General features: G+C 35.1%; 1 long non-coding RNA gene across 1 annotated transcript; it reads right to left on the bottom strand.

Annotated features, from left to right (window-relative positions):
* LOC110271863 lies at nt 245-2,011 on the bottom strand. Its single transcript, XR_002362685.1, has 2 exons — nt 1,640-2,011; nt 245-562 (listed from the first exon to the last, which is right to left on the bottom strand). It is a non-coding gene; the product is annotated as an uncharacterized LOC110271863 (long non-coding RNA).

Below are 8,661 nucleotides of genomic sequence, written 5' to 3'. Positions count from 1 at the left end.
TTACATAAGACCAGATCAACCGGTTCAACCAATAATCTACCGATTAAACCAGTGACCCAATAACCCAATAGCCTAACCGGTTCAGTTACCAATTCGGTTCTGACAACTATGTTTTACGCATAGTTGTCAGAACCGAACCGGTGATCGAACCGGTCAGGTTACTGGGTCACTGGATCACTGGTTCAACCAGTGGGTCACTGATTGAACCGGTTAACCCGGTCCCACATAAGTAAAACGTATAAAATAGCTAAAAACTTAAAAATTAACAGTTAAAAAATATATCTCCAATAACATTTTAATAAACATTAAGTCTCAAATCCTAAAAATAAGTAGTAATACGAAAATAAACATAATGTGAATGTGGTAACATGGCCGAGGATTCATGAAGAAAAAGATGGGGTCCAAACACTTCAAGCCTGCCACTGTGGTCCCATAGAACATGATGACATGAGCATTCATAGCCACAGAAACTATTTCATCAGCAACACAGCAAACAATGAGCTGAATCTTAATAGGTATGGCTCCCTACAAGTTGTTCCTTCTGGACATACTACTAAGTCACCTGTTTTCCACACACCAAATCACAATCTTGTTTTCTATCTCTTGTGAGTCTAACAGTCAGTGACGGATCCAAAAAATTTTGGTAGTGGGGACAAAATTTATATAACATGATAATAATTTTTATAATAAAAATAATATGTGTATATAAAAACCATATATATTACTAAATAATTATTTAAAAATTCACTTCCCAACACAATTAGAAGCCGACTCTTATTGATATTCATAGTTAACAAAGTTCTTTCAATTAATATAGTTGCTACGTAAAAATTAAAGCTAATTTGAAAATAAGATAAATAATATTCTTTTGAGTTAATTTTTAAAAAAGAACACTAATTTCGTTTAAATATGAGAATTGATCATTCTAATGAATATCTAATATAAAATTTTTAAATTGACGATTAAGTACCAAAAGTTGAATAAAAAATTATTGTGGAGTCAAATTTAATAATCTAATGGGGCAAATAAATATTATTATCATATACTACTCAAAAAAATTCCAAATCGTAGTGGGGGCACTTGCCCCCACACCACTGCACTTAGATCCGTCCCTGCTAACAGTCCTAATTGGAGCTATGAACTCTGACACCTTACTCAAGCTATACGTGACTGCAATCAAAGGCTTAGCCAAACAAGTGCTTAAGAAAACAGGATCAAGGAGTGTCCTATGTGTGCAAACATATATAACACTAATCTCCAAGAATAATGCACAACAACAATCCACTAACTACTAAGAATAATATACAACAGCAACCAACATATATAACACTATAACAGATAATCAACAATCAACAATCTAACAACAATGGATAATCAACAAACTGGACAGAAATAAAAAATAAATCAATAAACAAGAGAGATCAAACAGAAAAACATGTGAAAGTATTCATGTTCTCATCTGCCAACATATAGAAATCAAATAGAAATCAAACATATGTGATTATGTGAACAATCAACAATCTCAAACAAAAACCAACATACATAATCAATCTACAATAATCAATTAATTCTAACTATCAGTACTAAATTATTGAAAATTTAATATCCTGAATAACTTCAAAAAATTAAAAATACATACCTGGGCTGGACCCTGGAGGGATGGAGGGACGAGCACTGAGCAGAGAAGAGGGAGGCCGGAGGTGACGACTGACGACTGACAAGCAGCAGGCAGTAGGCGACGAGGCGGCGACTTAAATCTTCGATGGACCGTGGACGTGCTTCTTGGCGGTGGTGAGTGGCGCACTAGTGTGGCCGTGTGGTTGCGGTGGTGAGTGCCGCGCTGCCTGAGGCTGAACGGGTCTCCGATCCGCGCTGGCGACGAGGTGGCTGAAACTGAAGCAGAATCTCTAGTCTCTATCTCTTAGGCCTCAGCTCTCATGGAGTCATGGTGGTCTCTCATGGCCAAAAGGGTTGGGAAGGGAAACAGGGGATGGAGTGAACACGATGGGGGCTAGGGTTTCATTTTAGCAATCAGCAGCTTTAGTTTTTTTTTTTTTTTAATTTTTAATAAGAAACGACGTCGTTTCAAGCGAAGGATAAAAAAAAAGAGTTCGAACCGGTCCGGGTTAAATGAAACCCGTCGGTTCGCCGGTTCTGATCAACCTCGGCCGGTTTAATTCGGTTTGATTCGGTTCGATTTCTTGTTCGGTTCGAAAGCTTACTCAGACCGATTATGGCACCGGTTCACCGGTTTTCCGGTTCGGTCCAGTTCTGCAACACTGGTTTTACGTACTTAATTTACTTTTTTAATTTCACGTAAAATCTCAATTTTTTCTATCTTGCATACAATTAAAAATAGGTGAATGCTATCCTACCCTCTCTAAAATAACATGTAAGTTACCCTCTTTGATGTGTTATATTCTAATTGAGTGTTTATTTTAATCTGAGTTACTTTAATCTCATAAGAGTTAATATCTTTTGAAGACAGTGACTGCCTGACAGAAGAAGAAAATGGAACACCCAATAAGATGGTGATACTTAGGAGGCAACGATGACGACGACAAAGGAGTGAGGGGGAGTAAACGCAATTAGAGAGAGTTGGAGTACCTTTTCTAGAAGAATGATTTGGGAAGATTAAACAAGACACCCAATGAGACGGTGATGCTTGGGAGTCATAACGACGACGACGAAGGAGTAGTACAATGGGGAGGAGTAAACGCAATTAGAGAGAGTTAGAGTACCTTAGAAGAATTATTTAGAAAGAGAAAACGAAACACCCAATGAGACGGTGATGTTTGGGAGGCCCTTTTCTAAAAGAATGATTTGGAAAGAAAAAATAAGACACCTAATGAGACGGTGACACTTGGGAGGCGTGATGACGAGGACGACGAAAGAGTGGGGAAGAGTAAATGCAATTAGAAATAGTTAAAGTACCTTTTCTAGAAGATTGATTTGGGAAGAGAAAATGAAACACCAATGAGACTGTGATGCTTGGGAGGCACAATGACGACGAAAGAGTGGAAAAGATAACTCATGTTAAAATAAACACCCAATTAAAATGTGACACATCAGAGTAACTTACATATTACTTCAGAGAAAGTAGGGTAGTATTCACCTTCCAAATATTAAAGTTTGTATCATGTAATATGAAAATATTGCTAACTTACGTAAAAACATTGACCGCCGAAGTCATAGCAAGTTAGCAACTGAACCAAAACAAAATTAAACGTGCAGTAAACATAAGTTTAAATAATGGAAAAACTGATACTGAAATATTCATAACCACATTAATTCGATCTTTCGAATAGAGTGAATTTGGGATTAAAAAGCATACCAAATTGAAGATCATGTGATATATGGATCCAATAAGTTGTTGGTTGATTCTTGGTTAATATTAATTGGTTACGTATTACTTTTTTTCTTTTTGTTGTTATAAGTTAGAAACAAGATTGCATGACTTGCTTCAATTTTTACCCTGTTTCTTTTTTTTGCTGTTATTACACAGAACTGATGCCATCGTGCAAATATATATTTAAATCTTCTTAAGTATATGAATCGTATATATTTGACAAAAACCATTGAAGTAAACTTTATACTTTCTTAAATATGTCATTATGTGATTATATGTTTGATATGATAAAAGCCTAAAAGCTAAAATAATAATAAAAAAAACATGATTTTCCCTGAGGTTAGGTAATATTACATCATTGCTCCCTAGCTTGTTATGCTTATGGTTTGAGCTTTCCAGGAATATCTCCTGACAATCTGAATCTGCGATTGTACAAAATTTTGAATACTCTGAGAGAATGCAACCCTTCCAAAACTTGGTCTGTCAATGATTCTAAGCTTTCACAATTGAGGTCTGCCTCTAATCTGGAGAAACGCTGAATCAACAGTGTCTTCAAAGAGGTAAGGCCCTTCAGCATTCCACTTTTCATCTCTAATGCAACAAATTAAACTTGTTGTGTAACGGATTGAGCAAGATCAGAATAAGATCATGCATCTTGAAATATTTGACTTTGCCAAATTCATCCGTCTCGATATCTTAAAATGATCTCCAATATAATTCATTCCATGCTTGATCACAAATGTCTTCAGAAGGAAAAACAATGTCTCATCTTGTAAGCTCCATAGGTTGCTGTCCTATATAGAGAGCCAGTCTCGTTCCTCTCTTTTAAATCGAAAGAGACTTCCCATGAATACCTTCTCCTTTCAATAAGTGTATGATGCCATATATCTTTTTTCTTTTTCTCTTCCAAAGACTTGAGGTTGAGTAATGACTGAAGTGGTTTGACGCCAATCAATGACCCCAGTTGTTCTATCTGTTACTTGATGGAGAACCTTGTGCAGACCCATACACTTACCATACAGCAACACACAGCGGAATGTAACTTAAGTAGATTAGTTACTAAGTTTGTTACTATTATTGCCAGCTGGAAGTGGTTAGTTAGAATTAAACTAGCACTATATAAACCTGTTGCCGTAGTAATGGTAACTTGAGTTCTTTCACTGTAGATTGAGTTAATCCAAATTCCATTTCTTCTCTCAATTTCCTCTGTTCTTGAACTCTCTCTCTCTCAGCTTCACTCACCTTTAACACTATCCACAACAATCTCCATCAAATGAAAATCATGCCTTTTTTGCTATCTCATCTAATCATTTTCTTAGCAGTTTTGTATCGGAACATAACATGCTTTGGATTAAGAGAGGGTAAGGAAGAGCATTGTAACTTGCCTGGTGATCCAGAACAGTTATTGAGTCCTCCATCGTCCAAGACGTCATCTATCACGTGAGCTGCATCTTTGAGCCTTTGAAGCCAATCTTTTATAGAGCTATGCACGAACTGCATCTCCTCAGCATCTTCAAGTACGGCCTTGATTGAAATCAGTGTGCTTTTCAGCCTTTCCAACTCTTCATTAAAACTTACAAGAGGTCCCAGCTCATTCGGAATCAGAGAAGGCAAGAAAGTTGTTGCACCAGCGCAGGAACAGGATGCAGGAGAGGTTTAGTAAAGATTTGTGAAATCAACGTTAAGCCAATGGTGTATCTTTGGAAGGAGTTTCTAGTTTCTAAGCTAGAGTCATTGATGATAACGGATAACCCCAGTATAAAGAAAAAAGGTTAATAAAAGTCTAGTGACAGCAACTGTATTAAATTTTGACGAGCATGTAACCAGCAAAAGAAAAGTAAGTAATCTCACATCATTAGATGAAATCTCACACCATTAAAAATATCATTGATAGTCACTTGATGGCTACAAATCATAAAAGTTATTGGCCCTAGCTAGCTTTCCTCAAAAGGTTATTCATAATATTATCTTATGATGCTTTTATTCAAATGAAGTAGCATTTTCTTAAGAAAAATTCCATGAAGTGTATGCTTTTATTTTCTGTTTTTATTTTTAGTGTTTTTTATTTTTTCGATTTCGTGAAGAAAAAAGTGAAAATAGGAGACAAAAATAGAAAATAAGATTTTATTATTTTCACTGTTTTCACTATTTTCTTCACAAAATCTAAAAAATACTAAAAATAAAAATAGAAAATAAAAATACAAACTAAATGCATTTTTTTTTACCAAAGATAGGAGACTCGAACCCGCAACCTCTTAATTGAGTATGGGGAGACTATGCCATTTGAGTTATTACTCATTGGCAAACTAAATGCACTTTAAAGATTCTCTTTACAGCAAAAACATTGAGAATAAATCCATCTCCCATTTTAAAGAACACCATTATTTTATTTTTATAAGAGTGATCTCTTTTTTGTTCTTATTGCTTTCATGAAATACACTTCACAAGAAGATGACGCACGAGTTAGCACATCCAGCCATATGGTTTAAGATGAACGAGAAACAAAAAAATATGGTTTATATATTGAGTGCAAAATTAATCTAGTCAATTTTTTTAATTGCAAATAGATGATCTTTTTATTACCATCATATATCACAGTGAAAGGTCATTTATTACAGAGCAGGATGGAGGTGTGTCTTACAATGGTGGACAAATTTTTGAGTTGTTTGAAATTGACGTAGACACTCTAGATGTCTTCTCAGTCCGAAACTACCACAAATACATTGGCTATGACAAGGTGACTCAATATTGGTGGTTAACTCCTAACAGGCCTTTGAAAACTGATCTCTGAGCTATCACACATGATAAAGAGCTCATGAAAATGTGTTATCATGCTCAAAGGAACAAGGAAATTGTCCACATGTACTATGAGCATGGAGTCTCTTAACCTATGTTTAATGAGGAAGAAGAACCAGCATCCAAAAGTAAGGAGTTGATGGTGTTAAAAGATAACCTTGTACTAGAAGTCCTTATTCCCAACCCAAACCTCACCACCAATGTCACAACCAAAACAATCTCCACCACATCATCATCAACTCCAATTCCAGAACCAAGTCATAGCGCTACTCCCACCCCAAACTCAGTTAATTCTAAAAATAGTATCTCTATCCCAAAAACAATCACCACAACAAACCTTAAGTAGTAAGTTCAGTCCAGGACCAAAACCGAAGACCCAACCCACTGCAATTCATAGTAGTAAGTCCAACCCACCACCAAAACAATGACCCAATTCACTGCAAAATTTATAACTAAGCTCAAACTGAAAGAGTCCAAGAAGCGTGATCCACCAAAGAGATGCTCCTAAAGAAGCAAAAATATAGCAACATATGCAAGAAGGTCTTTAATAAGAGTAGCTTATAATGGGACTTTTAAAAGATTATCTGCTAAGGAAAAAGAGCCTAAAACTGTGACAGTGACATTGTTTAGCTCAGATGATCATTAAATAGTCATGATAGTTATAATAATATAGAGAATGAATCAACAAGAAAAAAAATGATATTAAACTAAGGATTGCAACAACTGCCAAACTAATTAAAGAGAATAGTATTATTATGGTTGGAGATGATGGTTTGTTGTGTGTAAACTCATCAAGGTCTAAGGACGATGAACTATTTTTTGGACCAACTCCAAAAGTTGGTGATATATCATATCATGATGCTTAAGATGGAACTTATGATGAATCTGATGGTGGAAAGTCATGGCATTCGAGGAAAATGAAGACTCTTCCTAGCTCTGAAGATGAGTTGGAGGAGATTGATTTAGATGAGGTCTTTCCAGTGTTCAGAGAAGGAGGAAGGTTTGAAGAGCTTAAACTTGAGGTTGGAATAAAATTTAATACAAAGAAGGAGTTCAAGGAGACTTTGCGTGAGTATTGTATTCAGGAAGGAAGATGGATCTGGTTTAGGAAGAACGATAGTGTAAGGATGAGAGTTTTGTGTAAGAGGGAAGATTGTGGTTGGGTCGTATATGCTTTTCAGGGCAGTGAGGGCAATTGCTAGTAGATCAAGACTTTTATGAATGATCATACTTGCCCAAGGGAGACTAAGAATATACTGGCTAATAAGAAGTGGCTAGCTTGCAAATTGGTGAAGAAACCGAGAAAATATCCTAATCTTAAGTACTCTGAGGCTGCATGACAAACGCTAAACACCAGTTTAGAAATTTCACAAGTTTAAAAGCTCAAGTTCATTGTAGCTCTAAACCGGAATTCAACACCCTTCCAAGTTTAGTTTAAAATGTCACAATTCAAATCAAATACCACGAGTTTAATCCCGAGTCATTTTCCCTAGGAATCATAATCAAGTGCTCAATTATTGGCTATGCAGAAAAAAGAGATTTTGATCATAATTAACAGGAATTCAAATAGTAAGAAATTAAAGAAGCAACAAGAAATTAAACTAAGAACAATTAAGACAATTAACTAGTAAAAAAAAGTAAATTCAAATGCTAAAAAGATCTTGGCAAGAGTTTGAGAGTTAAGGATCACTATCCTTGTCACTAACCACAACATGATAATTACAAAGAGAAAACCCAGTTCGTTAACCTCTGCAAATTAAGAAAAGTCAATTAGGTTTAATGAATCCTAATCCATAAGTCCTAACTAACTTACTAATTGAATTAGTAAAAGATTAGCGTTAGAAAAATAAGATTAATTAATATCTCTAAATTATCAATCAACTTAGACATTAATGACTCAAAATCACCCAAATTCTCAACCCTAAGCCAAGAAGGAGAAAATCTACTCTATAACTAGTCCAAATATTTTATCAAATACTTGGTGTGCATAAATATAAAATTTCATAAATTGTAAAAAATAGTAAAAACTATAACAATCAACTATAGAAATTTGATAATAATAACTCAAATAAGCATAAATAAAACAATAAATTCACATAATTCATAAAGTAGCAAAATTAAAGAAAGCTAAACTAACACTAAATTCTAAGAGAAGTATAATAACACAACAAGAAAATAAGAGCTAAAACTACAATTAAACAAAACTAAAACCTAAACTAACAGGAAAATCAAGTAAAACCCTAGGGATTTTAGAGAGAAGTTGAAACTTCTCATATTAGAATCCAACTAAAAACCTAAGCAAATGTAAAAATAATGAGTAAGTGTATGAGTATTTCTTCTTTTCTCTTCATCTTAGCTTCAAAATATATCAAAAAATAGCTATTGGGGTCTTTGGAAAGCTCAAAACATGAGAATGTACGTGTTCCATTAACTCAGCACGTGGAGTCATCTCGCGTAGCGAGATTCTCGGTTAAGCGAGCTGCCAGATGTGCCCTACTCTGAAGGCTCTGTCTCAG

The sequence above is a fragment of the Arachis ipaensis genome, chromosome B05 (genome assembly GCF_000816755.2).
Source record: "Arachis ipaensis cultivar K30076 chromosome B05, Araip1.1, whole genome shotgun sequence".
NCBI lineage: Eukaryota > Viridiplantae > Streptophyta > Magnoliopsida > Fabales > Fabaceae > Arachis > Arachis ipaensis.
The sequence above is the reverse complement of the archived record's forward strand: the minus strand, read 5'-3'. Positions and strand labels throughout refer to the sequence as shown.